The 23,667-nt window shown below is 34.2% G+C and overlaps 1 protein-coding gene across 15 annotated transcripts in view; it reads right to left on the reverse strand.

Annotated features, from left to right (window-relative positions):
* Sin1 (SAPK-interacting protein 1) overlaps positions 1–23,667 on the reverse strand; it is a 323,009-nt gene that overhangs the window by 224,328 nt on the left and 75,014 nt on the right. For 10 of the 15 annotated variants that reach the window (XM_085806718.1, XM_085806726.1, XM_085806722.1 and 7 more), the window contains one exon: positions 18,225–18,273. The exons of the other annotated variants lie outside the window; for them this stretch is intronic. The gene's annotated coding sequence lies outside the window, so the exon portion shown is untranslated. The remainder of the gene's footprint in view (positions 1–18,224; positions 18,274–23,667) is intronic. 15 annotated transcript variants of the gene reach the window in all.

Here is a 23,667-nt window from a genome sequence, read left to right on the forward strand (position 1 = left end):
GAACGTTTAAGTTCTAAAGCATTTTCACAGATTAAATTTTTATTTACTTTTTTTACCTTACTTTGATTCGAACAACAGATTAGCGAGAAATTCGGTTTTCTAATAGCAAAAAAGCTATGCACCAATCTAAAATAATACATCTGTGTTGAAAACTGTAAATTAGAATCGAAATTCAAACGCGGAATCTTATTAAACTCAAAACAGACCGAAGGCCGGAATATTTTGTATAAATTGAAATAATCCAATTATAGATAAGAATAAAATATCCAGCGCGTTTAAAATCATGCTCGAAACGAATGAAAAAACGGTCAATCTGGGAGAGAAAGAAAACTCCCACAACTCATCTAGTGAATTAAAAGCGCGAAATGCGCTGACACGTTGTTAGGAAAGATGACACCCGGTTAAAATTCCCTGACGGACTCATTTTTCCCAAACGCATAATGTAATAACGGAGCGCATCTGTTGTAATAAACGGACCGGGACATTTTTATCGGGTTTATTTGATTAATGACGACTCATTAATCAATAGCGAATGGCAACGTGATAATACCGTTTGCTCGCGCCATCAGCCAGCTGACGAGAACATTACCTTTTCAAATTCGCATTAGCCAATTACATGGGGGAAGACAACCAGATTTGGAAATATCAAATGGTCTATGCATAATAACGGGCCAGGCGGAATGACGCGATGAGAAAGAATTAGCCTCGCTAGTTCTGTCTTCAAAAGAAGAATGTGCTAATAATTTGCGCACGGGAGTTAAATCAATTCAGTCAACGGTGAAATAATTGTGATATGATATTTTTTATACATGTAATAGCGAATTCCTGTCACTTTCAGGTACACCAGATTGCTTAGTTCGCTTATCAAATACCTAATGGACTTTAATAGTTCTTAAAACGTATAAGGGAAGTGTGCGTATCCGTATTAATCTCTGTCAATAAATTTCGAATTCAGTTTAGCGTATAATAAAGAACTCTTGACTTCTAGAGAAATTCAAAATCTATGAAGTTTAATACATTTTGAATGATTTTAAGCGATAGGGAAAAAAGGATGACTGGCAACATTCAGCAACTACTTTCTGAATTAGGACGCAAAGAAATACAAGGGCTACCAAAATTAGAAAAAAAAAAAAAAAAAGTACTTATGATGAGGCATTACTTTTATGAAAAGAACAGAATACCTTCGATCTTTCCACGTTGCTTAATACATCTGCATTGTATCGATGTTTTCGGGTAAAAATAAGTTAAATTTTCATATAACACAAGAAAAGGCAACATCGATGTCTATTTTCGTAATTTTTTGCCTTTGCAGTTATAGGACAAGTTATAGCTGCAAGACTGAAAGATTTTGCAGGATATTTTAGTTACAACACATCCCGCCCAAATGCGATAGTGGTTCGTGACTCTGACTACCGTACCGAAGGGTTCGGGCTCGAATCTCGCAGAAGGCGTGGATGTTGTAAATGTGTAAGTCTTTTTGCGGCATGGCGGCACTCTAAATGTATGGCGAGCCGAAAGTCCTCTCGTGTGAATTCGTTATAGGGAAAGAGGGGTTGAAGACCCTAGAACCCAACCCCCGGGGAACTTTCCCTCAAAACTAGGGGGAGGACTAAGCAGAACCGTACTATCACGGTGGCGTCTCAAATGCGGTCATGAAAGGAACATGGTGCCTATATGGTACTCAAGGATTTTGCCAACGACAGCGGTATTCTTGGACTCCTTACTGCGATGAATTTGGTGGGCTTATTCTGATGTCAGCCAAGCGAGATTAGTCATAAAAATACGATCTTCAGATTTCGAAATTAATCGAACAACGTGTACAATCTGTAAGCGAATATTTAAAGATAAAAGCAGACGTAAAAGTTTTTAAACAATGTGATTTTTATTCAGTTCAGATTTCTTTTCATCATAAATCATTAGTGTACTATTAAAATTTCATGAATACAAAGTGATGCTTAGCTTCGTGATCCTGAAAACCGTCACTGTTCTGGTTAACCCTGTGTATTTTAGATTTTTTTTTAGCGCTAAAACCGGATTATACGATCGAACATCGAATTTAGAATCTTCTACATGATGTTTATAGTATAGCCTCGGTTACATTCCAAGAGCGGAGTTTCCTTTACTTTTACACTTGTTGTGCCTCCTGACAAACACCTGCTTCTTTCATGAACTAACTGAAGAATCACCAAAGAATAGAGACATAATGACTCGTCGTTCTTTGACAAGATGACGGAACAATAACATATATTACTCAATGGCATTTTTTTTTTTTCAAACAGCAACTGGCGCAAGTACTTAGTCTGAAAATAATACGAACAGGTACGAATTAATGAAGAATGACAACCTGATCGGAATAAGAAGCAATACATTATTTTTTCTTTCCTACCCAATGAAATAAATACAATTAAAAAAAAATTGAAAAGCTTTCAGATTTTATATTACGCTCAAAGTGGTGTTTTTGTAACGTTTTGTACGTTACCTTTATTTATTAAATATCATGCTTTTCGCACTTAAACAATAAAATTCAATTCAACAGCAATATCTCAAAATATTTAAAAGAGCATATCTTCAGAATTTCCGATACACAGTCTCGCAAGCTGGAGATAATCCCCCCCCCGGTAGAGTGTTGCCATTCCTTACTTTGAAATCGTTGAGTTTCGAGTTTCTTAATCAAAAACTCATAAATGCTTTACAAAATATGAAATAGATAATAAAACAAATTCCAAATTCGGGCTTCCAGATGCTCATATTCGGGTGGAGACGAACGTTATTCAGAATTTGATGGCTCTCGGCACCGTTGTTTTATCACAATGCGAGAGACATAGATATATTTATGCAGTGTCTTCATTATTTAATTTCTTTAAATATAACATAGGGCTTTAATATTTGGTGGCAACAATTTAAAAAGTGATTCGCCGTTTATAGTGAATCAACAAAAAATGCCAAAAAGAAATTAATAGCCTTTCTGTGCTAACGCTCTTTGCGCTAAAAATGCAAGAAATAGTACAAATACAAAAATTAAGGAAAGAAACGTCAGAGAAAGCCTTTTTTTTCATGTCAAAGATACGTTTTTAGTTACACTTGTTACACTTTCAATTACATGTTAATTTTTAATAATATTTATGATTTTCTGTGAATTGAGTTCTTTTGCAACGACCCAATTTTAAATTAGCTCATCAAGTAGTAACTTAGGAGATCATTAATTGGATTGCCATTAGTGATCGTTTAAATTACAATTTAACATTAATTAGCAGAACCATAACACGAATTGGTATGGCCGTAATCGTCGAAACTTCTTATGGTGAATTGTTCTCGAGAAGTATTAATTTTACAATGAATAGTTATCGTTATCCTTTCTTCGAAACGAAATACATATAACAAAGAACTCTAATAATTGAGAAATAATTACTCTGAACTATATTCAAACAATTGCTCGGAAATCCTTAATCTACACTGAAGAAATTAAGCAATGTGCTCATATAATTAGCAATAAATAATGTAGATAAGTCTACTTGCTTAGGTATACTAATTACGATGAATTAACAGCAATTTGTCAAAAATTCAAAGGGGGTGATTTAATGACGCAGTTTCTAGAACAGGTTTAGGTATCTTAGTAAAACTGCAAGAAAAGCACTCCTTTATTTTTTTATTAACATAAAAGGCAAAATAGGGAAGCTTAATCATTATCAAATGACAATGGGGAAACATTATGACAAAGCTGAAAATGGGATTAAATGAGAAACATTTTCTACACGAACTGGAGTCTAACAGAGATTTTTTTTTAAATTACATCTGAAAAGTTACATAGATATTTAATTGGTATAACAGAAGCAGAGCCGGTGCGGACTATTTTTCAATAAATACTGAAAAAGTATGTCAAAAGATTCCCCTCCCACCCTTTGCAACAGAAATAACCCATTGCTTTCCTTAGTAAAATGTTTTAATGCGATTACAAATATTTCATACATAATAATTAAAAAAGAAAAATCTCAAAAGGTTCAAATTTTAATGGTCGTTCAAAAGCGTTTGCTAAAGCATTTTACGCTCTCGCTGAGCTCGCAGTCTAGCAGTTGAACTCACTCCTACTAAGCCCACCCTTTTTTGTCATTTTAGCTTTATTATTAAGCACCATTTTTTTCGCCCCTAAGCCAATACAATTCAACAGCAAAATTACAAAAATTTTAAAAGCAGGATGTCAGCATATGTTGGACTTTGCGATGCAGTGTTAAGTGTTCGATACAGTTTTAAGTTAAGGCATATTTTTTTTTTTTTTTTTTTTCTTTTCTCAGTTCATCGTATCAATGTTCAGTTTTCTCAGTAAGATGGCTCGAAAACTTTTTTTTCTGTATTTTTTTATTAACGTTTTGTGCGTTAAATTTATTAATTAAATACACTGTTCTTCGCGCTCCCGCCTCACAAAATTCCATTCAATAGCACAATCACAAAATATTTAAAAACAGCATATCTTTAGAAATTCGGATATAGTCTAGCGCGCTGGATATAAAAATGTTTTACTCCGTATAGTGTTGCCACTGGTCGATTTCAGATCATTGAGACTGCTAATCAAAAATTAATTAAAGGTTTACAAAATACGAAATGCAAAATTCGAAATTCAAATTTCGGGCTTCCAAGTGCACATGTTCGGGTAGAGGACTACGTTATTCAAAATTTGAAGGCCCTAGGAACCGTGTTTTTTCGCAATGCAAGGAACATACTTACATGCAGATTCTTTATTATTTCATTTCTTAAAAATAATACAGGGCTATGATTTTTGGTGGCAACAATTTAAAAAGTGATACAGTCGTTTAAAATAGATGACGCAAAATCCCGTTTCGCAACTAATAGCACATTCAGGCTAATGCCCTTTTGGGTTAATAAAATTTGGTAAAATAATTTCTTAACAGAGACAGCAGATATCCACATATTACGAAATGTCGTTCCTGTGGACTGCTAAAACTATATTAGTTCATTATTCAAAGAGCCTTTAAATTAAAATATAATTGAACAGCCAGATTTTATATTAAACACGTTAAGCAATGTTTAAATCCAGTTCCTCCTACCTCCCTTCCGCATGTGTGCTATCGATAATAAAAGTAATTAATATAAGAGAAAATTTATAAGAACAGATTGTACTTTGTAGGCGAGAGATAAGTTTCTCTCTCTCTCTCTCTTTTTTTTTTTTTATTATAAATAATAATGAAAAAAATGTCATTTTATACAGTGCTCCAAAATTCCAATCAGTAAAATATTCATTATATTTTGATAAGAAAGATTTCAGCAGTTAACAAGAGCGAAAACTGCACACATTTTCCATAACTTTTATTTTGAATAGCTGAAAAGATTTTACATAATTTCTTAACTGATTTTTCCCCCTTTAACAGCAATATATAGTAAATATGGAATTCATTATATGAACTGAAATACTAAAATTCTAAATTTGAATTAACAAAATAATTTACTTTTAATCTCATTCCGTTTGTCTGAAAGCATTTAAAGAGTATATTTTTAAGTTTCTGTTTTTCTGCCTTTAGAAAGCGCTCTGTCATGGACAAGTTGTAAGGTGTATGTTAATTTTATAACAGTTATTTTTAATTTTGAAACCCTTTCCTTTCAAATCTTGTTTCCCACTTACAACTCCTACCAGAATGAGTTTTTAGAATCGCGTTGAATGCAAATGAGCTAGAAGCAGTATTTAAAGGAAATTCAATTTACTTCGAGAAAGAGTGCTTAAGAGTCTATACTGGTGCGAGTTTGCCTTCTGGGTACTTTTCATTCTTGAATCTATTACGCTCGGCCGTATTGTACGTGTCTGTTGATAATCGTCGGCTAGGTTAAATTAAAGGCCAAGTACGTTCGGCTAAGTCTATTTTAGTTAATATTAGATTAGTTTCTTATTTTCTTATTTTGATTTAAAAGCCCGAATGGAGGCTTTCCTGTAAGCCTGAAAAGGGGTCGTCTGTCATTATTTCTTTGAGTGAATAAAAGAGTATTTTAACTCTTTTCGAGTTTACGTTGTAAGTATTTGAACTCAGCGATAATTCGCTACTCAGTTCACTAGGTTTCTCGACATTTCTTTAAAGATAAAATAGTGAGGATTGCATTGGCGACCGAAGTTTCAACGAACCATGCCGTTAGAAGGAGAACAGTTTTCATTAAACCCTCCTTTCTGCATGCCTTCGTAGTATAACGGTTAGCACACAGGGCGCGTATTCGAGGGTTCGAATCCTGTCGAGGGAACGGCTCATTTCTCACGCTTCCTCCTTCAGAATAACTTAACAGACTCTACAGTGGTGCCCGAACCAAAAAAGGTGGTGGATGATGATTCTTCACCACCAGGATTTGGCGATTGTGTCCCTTAATCTCTAGTGGCCCTTTAAAAAGGGCTTCCTCCTTTCTGCATGCCTTCGTGGTGTAACAGTAGCACACCAGGAGCGTATTCGAGAGCTCCAGATTCGAGTCCCGGCAAGGGCATTGCACATTTTTCATGTAATCCTGCTTCGAAAAACTCTAATGATTCTACAATGTATCAAACTTTCCTAGATTGGATGTTGATGTTGAGTTAGGTAAGAACTGATTGTTGATGTTGATTGGATGTTGATGTTGAATTGGATGTAGGATGTTGAGTTAGGTAAGAATTCGCAGCGGACTGCGAGTTAACCAACTGCCTTCTAGTATAGATTATACTATGATACTCTGTGCATTCAGGTATATGTCAATATGATTATAAACTATTTAGATTTTATATTTCTTCTCATGAACTGTTAGGATTATTAAAATATCTGTAACAAAATTCAGTTCATTATTCGGTTGACATATTGGTTTACATCGAATTCACGCAAAAAAAAGTGTAGACTAATACTAACCTTACATTGAAATGTGCATTCCTGTAATACTGACCGATTTTTCATTATCTTAATTTTATTATTTTTAACTACTCTATACTACCTTAATTAAAAATTATAACAGCCTCATTCAGCATAATATCTGGAAAATCCTTTGTATTTCTGAACAAATGTTTAGAAATGTCGAATTAAAGGGTTTATTAATATCTGAGTTTTCCCTCGAAAGCACTCTTTACGCAAATTCCATGATCATGATTCGTGAACATATTTTATAGGATTCATGATAGCTGTAAAATTATCATATCTGAAATCATCAATAAATTAATTATACACAGCCAAACAATAGCCAATCTGATGGATAAAAATATTGCACAAAAGTGTTAAAAAAATTTCTTTATCGCATGATAGCAATTACATTGGCATATGGATTTTCCAGAAATTATTCAAAAAAGTTTGAAAAATTATATATTAAATTATTTAGTTTGAAGAAAGTAGGCTGTCAGAAGAGTATCGCAAATCATAATAATATGAATAGTTTTTCTGAAAAATAAAGGAACTGCAAAATCGTAAAATACAGAAATTAATCCTTGATCTGACAGGCGGTTATTTTTTTATTAAAATTAATTTATCAGCATCTTTTCCAAGCAAACGTGATTCAAAGTATAACAAAATGGGTAGACTATGCAAAACGAAATCGCAAATCGTGACAGATAAAAATATCCTCTTTATCAGCGTAACTTGAATGCTTGTATGATTATAATGCGTTTTGAAAATCAATCTTAAAAACATAATGACTATTTTACAAAAAATTTGAAAAATCGATTTTATTTTTACAAAATAGAAACATAATACAAGGAAAAAAGTTACACCTTTAGATTTAAAATTTGCAAAAATTTGCAAAAATCTGCGTAATTAATTCTCAAGCTACTAAGTGAATATGTTAATAAGCACCATTTATCTGAATGCAAAATTATTGATCGACAAAATTCAAGAATTTTCCCTTTTGTAATTCCGTCTTAAATTTTGTCGAAAAATCTCAAATTTTGATTAGGACAAAGAAAGTAACAAAAAGTGATCCGAGTCAGCGAACTCGTTCTCAAATGTCTTTGCAAAGTCAACATGTAAAGATATACGATTTTTCATATTTAAATTAACACAGCATAATAAATATTCTACTGATATACATTTTTGTTGCACGAAGACCATTTACAGAGTTGAAATTTTATAAATACAGAACCCCGCCATACACAATGTCGAAAACATTTTCATAAAACTGGAAAATTTTGAAGTTGAATGTACATGTTTAGGATCCACTAGTAAAGCCTCCGATTCTCTAATGCAGAAATTCTTAACCAGGAGGGAATTTCATAGTTTCAGGGGGGAGGAATGCAGAACCAGCCTATTATTTACCAGTTTAGTATTTAGTTTTAGTTTATGAATATTATAAAAAATTACTTTTATTCAAGTTTTGATATTTATTAACATTTTCTATATTTATTCTCGTTTTATTTATAAAGCACATTGCAAAGTAATCTAAATTTAAATAAATGTGTATATTTTTAGAGTTTTGGAAAGGAAGGGATCGAATGATCGTCCAGCAATGGTCAAAAGGGTGCATGGGTCAAAAAAGTGGACAGTCCTGCTCTAAGGAATCGAAAAAGCGAATACATGAAATTCGCTTCGACATGAATCGCATGGGTAGAGTCATCAGGTTATATCGATAAGAGAACGTGAAAAATGTGCAATGCCCTCGCCGGGATTCAAACTTCGGGTTTCCCTAATGTATTTATCTAACTGTTTACATTCATTTTATTAATAGAAATTCAAAAGCTGATTAGCTTATAAGCACCATTCAGACAAACAAAATCGACTGGAAGAAAACCGTTGAAATTTAATCCTGAAAAGAAGAAAAAAGAAACGGGCAACTTATAAAGAGCCTGTATCAAAAATACACAAGAGTTACCAGTATGATGCAACAACTAAAAAACTTCAGCCGTTAAAACACACACATTTTTCACTTAAAATATATATATATTGCGCTTTTAAATTTTTACTTTAAAAAAAATTAATATTCACTTTAATACTTTTGCGTTTTATTCTCGTCTACCTTTACTTTGTATTGTGTTATTTTCAATTTTGATTTAACAACTTTTGAATCAATAAAATTTGATAAAACACGTCTATAAAGCAATGACATTCCACAGAGAGTATTTTTATTCACTTACCCCCCTCCCCCGGAAAAACATGCACATACAAAATGATGCCATAATAAGGTATAAGACCATCACACACTTTTACGTAACTTTTAACGGTCACATTATTTACACCAGGCCATCTACCAAAAGAGCAGAAGTAGTTTCTAAACCGTGGTATTCAGTCCATTCGTTCGCATTTTAATATTTTTTATTAAACTGGCAGCAAAACACATTGCAAAAAATTGAGACAGAAATATTTTAACACCATTCTTAATTTCTGTTTTAATTTTTAATTTGATAATTCCAAATTTAAAAAAAAAATTTAACAGAAAGAAAAAGCTATTAGATATTCACTAAATGACTCGAATGCAGACAATCGCTGAGTTTTACAAAATATACAGATTATTTATATCAAAAGATTCTTTTCGCGTTACTTATAAGAACAGCATAGCTATTATATTTGAAGAAAATTTCTGTTAACTGTCTTCTAAAGTATGCACACCTATCGATTTACAGGTTTTCTTTTCTCTCAGACTTGCGATATAGTTTGAAATTATAAATATTATTTATACTTCAACTAACATGGTATTAAACAAACAGGAAATTCAGAGACGAATCATATTTATTTAATAACTTCAAGTACTTTACTCAATGAACTGTATAGCAAAACTCAAAGCATTACGAATTAACAAAAGTCTGATGGAAAATCCTAACAAAAAGGCGCAATATCAATAATCTAAGAAAAAGAAAGGTATGTTCATTTTTGTAACAATTACATTATTGGCCTTGACTTGAAAGGGAGAGGAAGAAAGAAAAGAAAAGAAAGAAAAACCTTCACAGGAAATATAATTTACTCCTAGGAAACATTAATAATTCCCACATTCTACGACAAAATTAGTAAAAATAAAAGCGGAATTTTTACAATAATTAAAGATACCGAAAAACAACGTTGTAACTCAGAAGTCAAACAATTACAATCTCATAAAGCATCCACACAAAGCAGGTGGACCACTTGTAATGACATCATAATAAATTCAACAATCACTTCACACCGGCAACCTAAAAAGGTCTTAATGTAATATGGCGACGAGCAAAAAAAAAAAATACGCGAGGATTTTTTAGTAGGCAGTAAAAACGCGTAAGTCCTGCTAAAACCAGTCTGTAGGCGCGAATAGATAAAAGAGGAAATCCGGATATAAACCGTAGAAGACAATGGAACATGTATTGAAATATGATTATCTTTAAGAAAGGTGCGCCGTAATGACACTTCCGCTACAAGGTGAAGGGAATGAGCATTTGGATGCCTTTATTCAGCCATCAAATGACAAAGATGACGGGGATCAGACTTTAAAAAAAATCAAAGAATTAAATCATTGAAGATTTTATATTCATTTTCGTTAGCATCGTTTTTAGACTAATAAGGAACTTCATAGACTTGTAAGTTGCCAATGGTTAGAAATACAGTAGCTGTTCTCACATTTTTAGACGATTTTCATTGCATTTAAAGAAATATTTTACCTAAAATTTTTCTGTTTTAAGTGTTCTGCTTGATAATCCTTATTATTCAATATCTTTCTACACTGTGATTTCAAACACAGTCTTTTGTAAGTACTGGAAGAAATATTTTATCCCATTCCTCTTAAACAGCTTCCTAAAGTCAGTGGAGGATTGTAGGTCAACGTTTGGACAATATGCTTATTAAAGGTCCAACAGCGCAAAAATCCATGGTTGATACATTAGGAGATTTAGTAAGGGTATGGCGTTGATACCCCTTACTTGTTTCATTTTTTTTTTCCATTTTTCCATGAAATTAACAGTGGATTTTGATGTGTGGCTGCTTGCTTTGTCTTAATGCAGTTCTACTCATTGATAGCGCTGTAGGCAAAGAGAAGGTATTAAATAAAAAAAACCAACAACAATCATAAATCCCTTTGAAGTCTTTCTTTAGAATCTTTGAACCCCGTTTAAAATTTTTTTTCTCCTCTTTGATAATAATAAAATGATCTCTTTTCATTGCAGGCATTCAAAAATACCCAAGAGCCTCTGTTGTGACAAAATTTTTCCATTTTTGACTAGACAAACGTTTCTTATAAATAATTTCGCAGCGCGTCTGCATTCAGCGATATGTCATGCAAAAAGACGATGCAAAATGCACGTTTTCGCCTTTTCATGATTCAAGTCAACATTAATAACTTTGATTACAGTCGATACTAAGCATTTTAATGATTTTGCAACTGTCCTTTGAACTTAACGGATTTCTTTTAACAGTAACAACATTTGCAACATGCCGTTTCGAATACTAACATAGTCTTCCATTTAAAAGCGCCATTTTGCACTAAAACAAAACTGTCAAGTAGCAGACGATAATTTATACTTTCAAAAATATAGCTGCAGTTAAAACAAAAATTTCCAAGCAGACGATTTTTTTTATACCATCAAGCAAAATCGTCTAAAAAAATGTACGAACAGCCACTGTATTGCGCTTTTGGAAACTAAATTTTCATGAGACGAAATAAAAATTTTCTTACAGAACTTCATAAGAAAGCCCATTATCCTTTAAAATCTTTTGCAGCTGAGAATGCATTACATGTCCAAAAATGTTTTTAAATACTAAATAGGAAGCTAGAACAGGAAACACTGCCGATTTCAAGAATTACAGAAAATAACATAGATTCCGTTAAATCCAACAAACATGCAAAATACAAAAGACGATATAAAAATTCGATGGCAAAAATCACGAAGAAAATGCTGAAATGGCTTAAAAAGTATCAGTTTCCAAGTAATATATAAGACAAAGATTAAAATGTTGCCGGTATTTTAATTTCCCATGTTGCTAGGTTTTCTTGCTTCAGTAAATGGATGTCACAAAAAATTATTTTATAGTATCACCTGAAAATACATAAAAAGAACTTAAATGAAAATTTTCTGTATTTCTTTTGTTTTCATAGCTCTTACACAGCTATTTCAAATATTATTTCGATATGCATAACATTTTTAAGAATGCTACGCACAACATTATTTTATTATTAACAACTGTTAAAAATTTGGATTTGCACAGCATTTATTTCAAGTCCCAATATTTATCGAAAGGTTGATCTCATTGCTTTATCAATAATTAAATTTAAATTTCATATTACTTAAACACACACACAAAAAGAGAGCGGAATATTTCCTCGTGTATTTTCCTTTCTTTAACTAATTTTATCGTCCGAAAATTGAAAAAAGAAATTTATAAGAGTAAATTAATTTCCGAAGCACGCGGTTACAATATAACGTAGCAATTAATCATGGATAAACTACCGGAAACTATAACAATATTATTTCTTTAAAAGAAAGTTACATTTTAAAAAGAATACATAGTAATATTAACATAACAATATATAACGGTAACCGAGCCGAACGCGATGTGTGTGTAGCTCAGTTACCATGTAAGGGATGTGTGCGAACGCGATGTGTGCGATCCTGGCGATGAGATTCATGTCCGATGAAAAATGATGTTACTGATATGGACTGTAACGAAAATGATAAATTTAAGAAACCAACTAAGACTGCAAAGTCTAAGTTAATTAAACCTAATAATGACGTAAATGTTAATTTACACAATAGATTTGCTAGTCTTAATGTAGACGATACTTGTAGTGATAATATTTCTGTATGTAATGATACGAGTATGGATACTCTGAATTCTGTTAATGTTATGTCTGATAATTCCATGAATGATAATGCTACTGCTACTGATACTCCCCAGACAGGCATTCCGCAGTAGCAGCGGTTAACCCCCTCCCGAGCCCCACCAATTATGGTTCGGCCTCCGGAGGAAATGAAGCATTATGATTTCCTTAAAAATTTGCACCATGTTTTATCTGATTGTACTTTCTATGGTCGCGTCAGCGGCGAGTATCTCAAAGTTGAACAGGCCACGGATAATGACCATAGGATTATTAGTCAGTATTTTCTTGATAATAGTATTGAGCATTATGTCGTTAACCCAGCAAATAAAAAACCGGTTAAAGTAGTCATCAGGGGTCTACCAATTGATGCCAATGTCGAAATTATCAAAGAATCTCTTGCAAAATACAACTTTAATGTCCATAGGGTTGTACAATTAACCAGATGGAAAACTAAACAACCAATGCCTCTTTTCCAGGCCCAAATCATACCAGATAAAAATATTGAAGAAATTTATAATGTTAACTATCTAATGTAGTTTGGTGTAAAAGTCGAGAAATATGTCGCCAAAAATCAAGTACCCCAATGTCACAATTGCCAGAAATGGCATCACTCGTCAGAAAACTGTCATGTAGCACCTCGTTGTGTTAAATGTCCGGGTTACCATCGTACTGGCAATTGTGACCATCAGGGTCGCATTGAACACCCTAAGTGTGCAAATTGTCTGGGACCTCATGCTGCCTCTTACAGAGGTTGTCCTAAGTTCCCTACTGTCAAGAGAACCAATAATTCCACCATAAAACCCGGCAAAAGTTATGCTCAGGCTCTGAGCAATGTGGTTAATCCGGATGTACCAAAGACTCCAATTTCTACTGATAATGATACTGCTACCCCAACCATTGTAAAACCGCCTGCTGCTGCACCTGTTGCAAGTCAGAAAATTAGTGAAAATATTAAACAGCATGCAAATAATAATTATAATCGAAGTAGTAATAATGTTAAAAATTATGAAAATAGCAATACTTCTGACATTTCAGAACTATTCAAAATCATGAAAGAAATCCAGGACCTCTTTGGCTACAGCCTGGGTCGTATAATAAGCATATATAAAAATAAGTTGCCCGAATTAAGAAAATGCAACAATCTCTTAGATAAAATGCAAGTGTTACACCTGATTTTTGAGGAAATTCACGGGTTAACGAACTAAATTAATTATGGACTGTGGATTTCGTGTAATAACATGTAACGCAAATGGCTTAACCCACAAAATTGATGAATTACGAATTTTTGTAAATGAATAAACAACAGCAAACATACAATTGCAAGAATGAAGGATCAAACTACCAGTGAAATTAAACGACTGATCAAAGACAGGAATGCAGCAAGGAGAGCATGGCAGCGGTCAAGATACCCCCTCCCGATACAGCACTCCTCAATCAACTGAATTGCCAAGTCAGGGTCCTTATACGTAAACAAACAGACCACGACTGGGCCACCTATCTGACCTCACTTTCGTCAGATGAGGATAGTATCTGGAAAGCCACGAGTAAACTTACGAGATGCTACACCAAGATTCCGCCCCTCAAGGAATTGCCTACACCGACACTGAGAAAGCTGAGTCACTTGCTGATCACTATGCTACTCAGTTATGTACAAACAACATATCCCACCCACGCACAGAAAACCTTGTCTCACAGACACTTACAAATTTCCTTACAAAACCACACACAGACAACATCCCTCCTGTCAGGCCTTCAGAGGTCTATGACTATATTTGTCAAGTGAAAACCAAGAAAAGTCCTGGATTAGATACCATCAGTAACAAGATGCTTAAGTGTATGGGTGTGCTGATGATACTCAAACTCACCAGAATTATCAATGATATGCTACTTCTCAGCCATTTCCCGACACCCTGGAAAAACTGCTGTGATTTCACCCATCATAAAACCCAATAAACCAGCCTCGGAGCCAGCATCGTATCGACCCATCAGTTTACTGTCATCAACGAGCAAAGTGGCGGATCATTTCATACAACAACGGTTGATGGATCATCTACAAGTCAACAATCTCCTCATTGCTGACCAGCATGGGTTTAGAAAAAAGCACTGCACTAATCACCAGTTGTACCGGGTCACGAAGATGATTTCCCAGGGACTTCAAGAGAAATCGATAACAGGAGCCATACTCCTTGACGTTGCAAAGGCCTTTGATAGAGTCTGGCTGGAGGGCCTCATGCACAAAATCATAAACCTGGGCTTCCCAGACTACATCACACGCATCACCTATTCTTATCTCATGGATCGACACTTTGTCGTTCGTGTCCACAACAAAATTTTCTCCCCCAGGCCCATTAGGGCAGGGGTACCACAAGGGTCAATTTTAGGCCCGCTTTACTTCAATATTTACACGAACGACATACCACATACCCAAGACACTACACTAGCAATGTACGCCGACGACACGGCAATCCTATCAAAAAACGCATCTCATGGTTCAGTCATTCAAGCACTACAAAACCACATTCATGCACTGGAGTCCTGGCTACTGGCATGGAAAATTAAAATCAACGTGGAGAAGTCAGACGCCATCCTGTTTACAAGGGAAAAAAGTATTGATTACAACATACAGGTCAACATGTATGGTACTCCTATCCCCTGGACCAAGCAGGCCCTTTACCTAGGCGTTACCCTAGATCAATGTCTCACCTGGACCCCACACATTACACAGCTCATTAATAAGTTCCGAGCGCGTAAACGTACACTTTCCCCCTTAATTGCTCGGAACAGCGTTCTCTCTAGTGACAACAAATTACTCATTTACAAAGTCATGTTACGTTCCATCAACATTTATGCCTGCCCTGTCTGGGGAAATGCCTCTGATACAAATGTCAAAAAACTGCAAACACTACAAAATATTGCATTAAGACAAGCGGTGGGTTGTCCGTGGTTCATAAGAAACTCGGCAATCCACCGCGAGTTCAATATTCCATATATACATGAGTATATGGCCACCCTGGCCCAAAAATTTTATCAAAGCATACCAAGGGTTTCCAACCCCACAATACCCATGCTAAACTACGATTTCAAAGTCAGAGAAAATAGAAAGAGGCCTTTAGCTGTTTTAAGACATCTAAAATAATACAAAAAAAAATGCATTTGTGTTATGTCCTTGCATGAATATCAATATCTGTACCATATGTACCCTTAATTTCTGTATATATTTGTTATACCTTACTTTTCAATTGTATTTTTATGTGCATGTTTCATTACTTATTGCCGTACTATTGTTGTCGTAATGTATTTTAAAATCATATCATCGAGTGTCACACTTATGGACTCCTCTCTCCGGCAATACTGGTGTTTACTTTTTTGTACGAAATACTCCGCACTGCCTCACACCTTCGTCTTAAGTCGTCCAGCCACGGTAGTAGTTGCTTGTCTGTTTCTCGGTCACACTTTAGTTTGCTACATCTACTTTCAACATTGCTTGAATTATTTAATATTTTAGATGATATGCCAAACTCACCTTGGAAACCACATGCATTGGAAAATCGTCCACAGATCGACAAGGGTAGCGCTTCTCGCGCGGGAACCTTTCAACAAATGCATATTTGCCTGATCCGATGTTACGATCATCTCGTACACCATGGACTTCACGTATCCCCAGAGGCATAAATCGGGGGCAGTCAGGTCTGGGGATTGCGGTGTCCATGCGAGTAGTCTGCCTCTGCCAATCCAGCGATCAAGTTATATCCTTTCGAAGTATTCCCACCCAGTTTTACGGTGGCACCCAAAAGCTCAAACCGAATTTTTCGGAGTGTGATAAAAAGTCGAAGGGACTTCATAAAGCGTCGTCATGGGATCTCAACTAGGTTGGAAAGATCTTAGAAGGAGTCTTTCAGTGTCATGAAGTAACTTAATAACATGATGGTGCGTATACAAAGAATTTCTTCTTTCAAACTTTTTTTTTTTTTTAATCTAAAGGCGAGCATTTGCATATTCAGCAATGGCCACTTCTAAGGCCAGAAGTGGTGGTCATTTTATTGTGGAGGCACCTAATAGGCAGCCGCCATTGCTTTCTATGAAGGGACAGCCAGTTACAACCATACCTTCTTCGGGATTCGAACCCAGTCCCTTCGGTACCGCAGTAGACTTCCCTAACCACCATACCTTTCTTCAAACGGCTTTCTTTCAAAATAAAAGTAGAGCCTTATGATAAACTTGCACCTTATTATTGTAAGGAGGATCATTTGAGGTTAGTAGTTCCTTTTGGCCTTGGAGATTGCAGTACCCGTATATGAACTCTTTGTTGTAAATTTCTGTAAATATCTGAGTGTATTGTTATTTTTGTGTATTGTTTTAATGCTTTGTATTATTTTCATTTACTGCATTTCAGATTATAATTTTAGTGTGTTGTCTAATTCAATATGTGGCAATGCATCTTGCATATAAATACTTATTTTTTATATAAAATTGCAGATCTTGTGCTTCTGAATCCAACAACTTTGAAATTGTGAAAATAGCTCTAGAATAAGATCTAGAAAAAATATTTTCTCCGGGCTTAGCGACAATTTGAGGATTCCTCGTTAATTTACACCTTTTAGGGAGTTTCAGGAAGACATTTTCGAAGCTCTAAGCGACTTTTCTGGGTTTTTTCCGCTTAATTAGCTATTTGCTTACTTAGTTTGCAGGCAAGCTGTCCTTCCTAACGATGCACCAAAGCTTTCAGAAAGCAGGGCAACACAATACAGCGGTTTTACAGCCACTAATCAGTTTTAGTTCCGCATTAGTTCAGAGACAGTACGGCTCAAATCACGGAGTTAAGAAGTAGTAGTTCTTTTTAGATTTATGTTTCAAATAGTTAGCTGAGTTTAATCTGAGAGCGATATCGATAATCTACGATAGTTGTGGTATGTTAAAGAGGATTTATCTTAGCTTCACGTTCTCCTTAAGTTATTTACAGTTATTTATTTTTGCTGAATAGTCCTATTAGTTACGGTAAATTGTCAATTTCTTCCTGCTCATCTGAAATAATTATTTAAGGAGACATACGGGAACCAATAGCTCGCAAGAATACTCTGAAGGCAGACATTTGACAAGACATGCTGGACTATATGACTTTGTTACCAATGACAAAAATATAACAGGAGCTGCACTACAACGCTAGTATTTGGAAGTGATTTATAATACATAAAATTCAAAAATTTGTATAGCATAAAATTTTTTTAAATATCTATGACAACTACTTCATTCATTATTATGAAAAATATTAATGATAAATAAAAGGGTCATTCTGTCACTTGATTCATACGGACTTTGTATATATACTCATTTCTCAAAACGCTACATATTTTAAAATACCTGATTTCTTATTGAAAATAGGTAAATTTATAAAATAGCATCGGCTTTGTTGAACTTTGAATGAAAAATCAACAACTTCTAACACTTTTAATATCTGTTCCCTCCTCAAAGAAAAAGTATATGTAGATACATGAAGAAGTTTTAAATTTATTGCTTACCGCAGAGTACCTCAAACTGTGGTCTTCAAAGCCTGCCCTTTTGGTCCTTCTAAATTTAAAAAAAAAAAAAAAAAAAAAGCATATCTTCAGTGTTTGGAAATTACACACTGCAATCGTCTATTACTTTTTATCATATGGCCAACATTATTTTTTTTTAATTTATTACCAGTTACCCTACTTACGGAGTTTGCACTCTAGTCTTAGCAACTAGCGTACCAATGAAAATGGAATATAATGAGCTGTACGACTGTACTTAAAAATTACAATTCAGTTAGCTTCTGCATATCTATATGGGAAAGAATTTTCATCAGCAGTTCAAATAAAAGCAAAGTACCAAAATCGACTTGGTGTGTGACGATTTCAGACGTAATCTCAGATGTATAAGCTTACATCCAAACATGCAATAGCTGTGCAAGAATCGGCAGCCTCAATTGTGAGTACCAACATTTATTTAATTCTTAGTTAATAAGATTATCTAAACTCTAAAGTATATTGATAGCAACATAGGCTAAAAAAATTGCTTTCGATAGGGATAAGAATTTAGTGATGCGCAAAACATTCTAATAATTTATAAAAGTGATCTCCACCTGGGGGAAAAAAAACTGCAAGCTTTATAAGTAATTATAAAAAATGATTGAGTTCCGCCGAGAAAGAGGATACGTGCATCTGAAGCTTTCCAAAAGATCTAGAGTTCATCTGTTATGGTACATCGTTCATGCCACCATACACGCCACACCCAGTATTTATTAAAAACTAACGAGAATAAAACACAAGCCAATATAATTTGAAACTCACAATTTAAACTGAAAACATACTGTTTTACATAGTAACGATGTAACTAAATTTCGCAAAATACCTAAACTTGTCCAATAAAATACTAATGAAAATACTGAACTGGTGCCACCGCAAGATTGATAAATAAATACCATGATACTAATTTTTTGCAACTAAAATATATAACACACAGTCCATCCCCCCCCCCGCCACAAACAGAAAGTTGCCTCGAATGTGGTGTTACAACCTTCCGCATCCAGCAAATGAAACACTAAAATATTGTAATTTTGTTTTAAGTATTCTTCAACTTGTATTTTATTTATCAGAAGTAAGAAATTTTCAACGCTTCATGAAGTGTATCTTTCATCGTTTCATTAGAAGTACATACAGCTTTCGTATGGTTGACTCTGTTATAATATTACAAGCTGAAAGATATATGTAACATTTTATTACTGCAAGCACTAACAAAAACTTATTTTACTGCTTTAAAAATTTCATTTCAAAACTGGAAACATAACTGCTTTTACTTGTCAATAATAATTTCAGAAAAAAATTCGTATTTATGAAACACGTAAATTGAAATTAGCTAAGTTAAACTTCTTCTATATGCAGGCCTGCGCCGACAATAGGTGCAAGATCGTGCGGCGCACGACGGCGCCAGGCAATTATTAAAACAAGCAATCCGTGTAGCTGCCTGTCTGAGCATGAAAATTCTTGTCTTATTTGAACGCTTCCCGGGGGGGGGGTCGACTCAGGTAAAACTTGGGAAGCTACTGCTTAGGATCTGTACCTAAGCAGTCTCGGCCAACGGGTGTTTAAAATCAGTCTTCACAGGACTGGAGTCATCGCCGGCGATGGTTGTTTCAGTTTCGGCAGGGACCGCATGGTGTCTTGTCCGTTCCGTTGGTTGTGGTGGAGCTATACAGTCAGACATTCATAGTCGTCCCGGGCGAAACACCCCCGTGGATGGAGTTAGCGAATTAGGCGAGCCCTTAAACTGCTTGAGGTTTCCAGTGGGCGCCAGGAGCCTCAAAACTGCATATTCATATTTTTCCTTGATTTTTCACTGGGAACGCCTAAAGCCGATATCTGTATAGCATGACGCAGTGTTAGCAGCCCGGAATAGTGGTCCGTTCTGTCTGACAGTGTTTAGTGACCTCGTTCTGCTGTCCGGGTTGAGGCCCTTGTTGACAGCAGATGTTTTTATCATCCCTCCAGAACGGGGACGTGGAATGTGAGTTTCTGAGTATTTCTGTCGACACAGCTTAGCTCGTCGGCTCAACCGATAGGTTTGCAGCCTCTTGAATCGCCTCTAGGGTTTGGGAAGTTTAACTGTGTTGAGGCAGCTTTGAGCTTGCCAGGTCTGAGTGTCCCTTCCTCCTAGCACACTGTCTTATTTTACGAAAAGTTATAACCAGAACAGAAGTTCGTCTCTGGTGTTCTCTTCTGTCTTATTTGAACGTGAAAATACTTGATGCCGACGCGTATGTAAGGGTAGAAGCATTCGACATATCGCTGAATCCTTATTTTGTGCTTACTGTCGCAATCGTAGTAATTCGTGCAACATTTATCGGTTGATCTTTACAATATGGTAACTGGTAGTTTGGCGACATTTTGGAGGCGATAAAGGTTACTACCTGGGACTTTGGTAATAATGTGAGCAGTACTCAGTTCCGATTACGCATTATTTTGTGTGAGGGAAATGAGAGATCATGGGATATGTCATGTGATATTAATGGACGAATTACGGTTCTTTAATCGGAAAAGGGGGGAAATCGGGAAAAAATCTGAAAATTTTGTATTTGGTTTATTCTGTGTTGTGTGAAACAGTGTTCGTGAATTTTTGGATCCCATGGCCGTAACTAAAGAAAAGTTTATCGGACACGTAATCAAGATTCTGAAGAAAATTAGGTAAGTTAGTATTTTTAATTATTTGAGGATATTATTTTTATGCATTGTTCTAAATGTAAGGTGGAAGTAAAGGAATTTGGTATTATTGGGAAAATTGTTATTAGCAATGATTTAGTTTAAAGTAATTAGGATTGTAAGGTAATTTTTATTAATTTAATGTATGTGCTCATTTATATTTTAAGTAGTGTTTTTGAATTTAATTATATTTTAATTAAATGATAGTTATTTTGTGAATTTTATGTTTGTAGGAATTTGGTATACGTTTCAATTGAATTAAACGTGCATGGAAATAATTTAAATATCTGACACTAAGTATTTGTAATGGTTGCGGTATGAATTCGTTGGTGACGTTTATAATATAATAGATGATTTAGAGGTAAAAGTTTTTGGATATTTTATTTATTTTATATGTGGAAATGTTCATATTTGGAAAGAGTAAATACTTTTTCGCGATCAGGTAATTTTATATATGTTCTTTTTACCGGGTTTAAAGATTGAGAAAATTGTCATGTATTTTCGTGAGATTTTTCTAATTTATGAGAAAAAAGCAGTGTACATGGATATAGTGAAGAATGTGCGCAATGCCATTTTTGTGCAATTCTGGGATGATTTTTTAAGTAAAAATAAGTCGACGTGTACATGGTTTAGTCATATTTTAATTAAATGATAGTTATTTTGTGAATTTTATGTTTGTAAGAATTTGGTATACGTTTAAGTTGAAGTAAACGTGCATGGAAATAATTTAAATATTTGATACTAAGTATTTGTAATGGTTGCGGTATGAATTCGTTGGTGACGTGTATAATGTAATAGATGATTTAGAGGTAAAAGTTTTTGGATATTTTATTTATTTTATATGTGGAAATGTTCATATTTGGAAAGGGTAAATACTTTTTCGCGATCAGGTAATTTCATATATGTTCTTTTTACCGGGTTTAAAGATTGAGAAAATTGTCATGTATTTTCGTGAATTTTTTCTAATTTATGAGAAAAAAGCAGTGTACATGGATATAGTGAAGAATGTGCGCAATGCCATTTTTGTGCAATTCTGGGATGATTTTTTAAGTAAAAATAAGTCGACGTGTACATGGTTTAGTGATATTTTAATTAAATGATAGTTATTTTGTGAATTTTATGTTTGTAGGAATTTGGTATACGTTTAAGTTGAAGTAAACGTGCATGGAAATAATTTAAATATTTGATACTAAGTATTTGTAATGGTTGCGGTATGAATTCGTTGGTGACGTGTATAATGTAATATATGATTTAGAGGTAAAAGTTTTTGGATATTTTATTTATTTTATATGTGGAAATGTTCATATTTGGAAAGGGTAAATACTTTCTCGCGATCAGGTAATTTCATATATGTTCTTTTTACCGGGTTTAAAGATTGAGAAAATTGTCATGTATTTTCGTGAAATTTTTCTAATTTATGAGAAAAAAGCAGTGTACATGGATATAGTGAAGAGTGTGCGCAATGCCATTTTTGTGCAATTCTGGGATGTTTTTTTTTAAGTAAAAATAAGTCGGCGTGTACATGGTTTATGTGTATGTGTTATTTTGAAAAACGCGTAAGGAGTATGGTATTGTGCACTTTTTCCCAATTTTGCAGTGAATATTTGTCATGATTAAGCAGTTTTGTTAGATAAAATTTCTAGCATAAGTGTAATTCGGCTAGTAGATTGTTGGAAGAAGTGTTCAGTAGATAAAAAGAAAAGAAACATGTCTTTACTTCGTGAAGACAAAATGGCGGCGGGAAAAAAAAAATAGAGGGTTGCTGTAGGAGAGTTGGTCGCCAAATTTTCGAAAAACAAAACGCCAAGTTACCATAATGTAAAGATCAACCCATTTATCTTTTTTGTGATTACTTGTTGTTATTGTTTTTCTACATATAAAAAGGTAAGTGCAGTTACATATTATGTTAAACTTGGCTTAACCATTTAATTCGGAAAAGCAACGATTTGAGCATAATTACTCGAATACTCTTTTGCCTCCTCATGTTTGAACCATTGTCGTATTCTTGACCGCATAAATTACTAATATCTAAACCTTTTTCCTCTAAAGTTTTGAATAAGAATGTTGTTCGTCCTCCACCGGTCGTATCTGGTGTAATACAAAATACTAAACAACCTTTCTTCAATACTCATGTTTTTCCTAAATTAAGATATCTCATACAAATTGATATCTGCTCTTGATGGCCAGCATTAGGGACACAATCAAGTAAAATAGAAAAATTCTTTGCCTGTTTGACTTTATTTAAAATAATTTGCTTTATATTATATTTATTTATATTTAAAATAATCTGCTTTTACATTATCCCCTAATAAGCTAATTGCTTAATTTTGAATTTTATCTTCAGGGTAATGAAGCATATTTTTTTAGTTTGAATTTTATTAATATATACAGACATTGATAATGTCAAATTTTGTGATCATTTCTATACACTTATTAAAAAGAAAAATATCAAACTAGAAAATTATTATATCTTTCGAATAATTTGTTACTGGAACCACGGAAGGCTAAGTTTTGTTTGGCTAAATACTGAATGGCACAGATAATTCTTTCAATAACATCGCGCCAATGCTTAGTTTCTTTTTTAAATAAAATTTGAAATTCTGAATTAACAGGTTTATTCTTTCGTAATCGTTCTAAGAAATCGGATAGCTCTTTCGTTGTTTGGCCAGATTTGACAAAAGTTTTGGTAATATCCAGAACCATTTTCTATTAAGGCTTGAACTTGGGATGGCAATATAGGACT

The sequence above is a fragment of the Stegodyphus dumicola genome, chromosome 12 (genome assembly GCF_044657685.1).
Source record: "Stegodyphus dumicola isolate Sdum_Otavi_A_Nest chromosome 12, ASM4465768v1".
NCBI lineage: Eukaryota > Metazoa > Arthropoda > Arachnida > Araneae > Eresidae > Stegodyphus > Stegodyphus dumicola.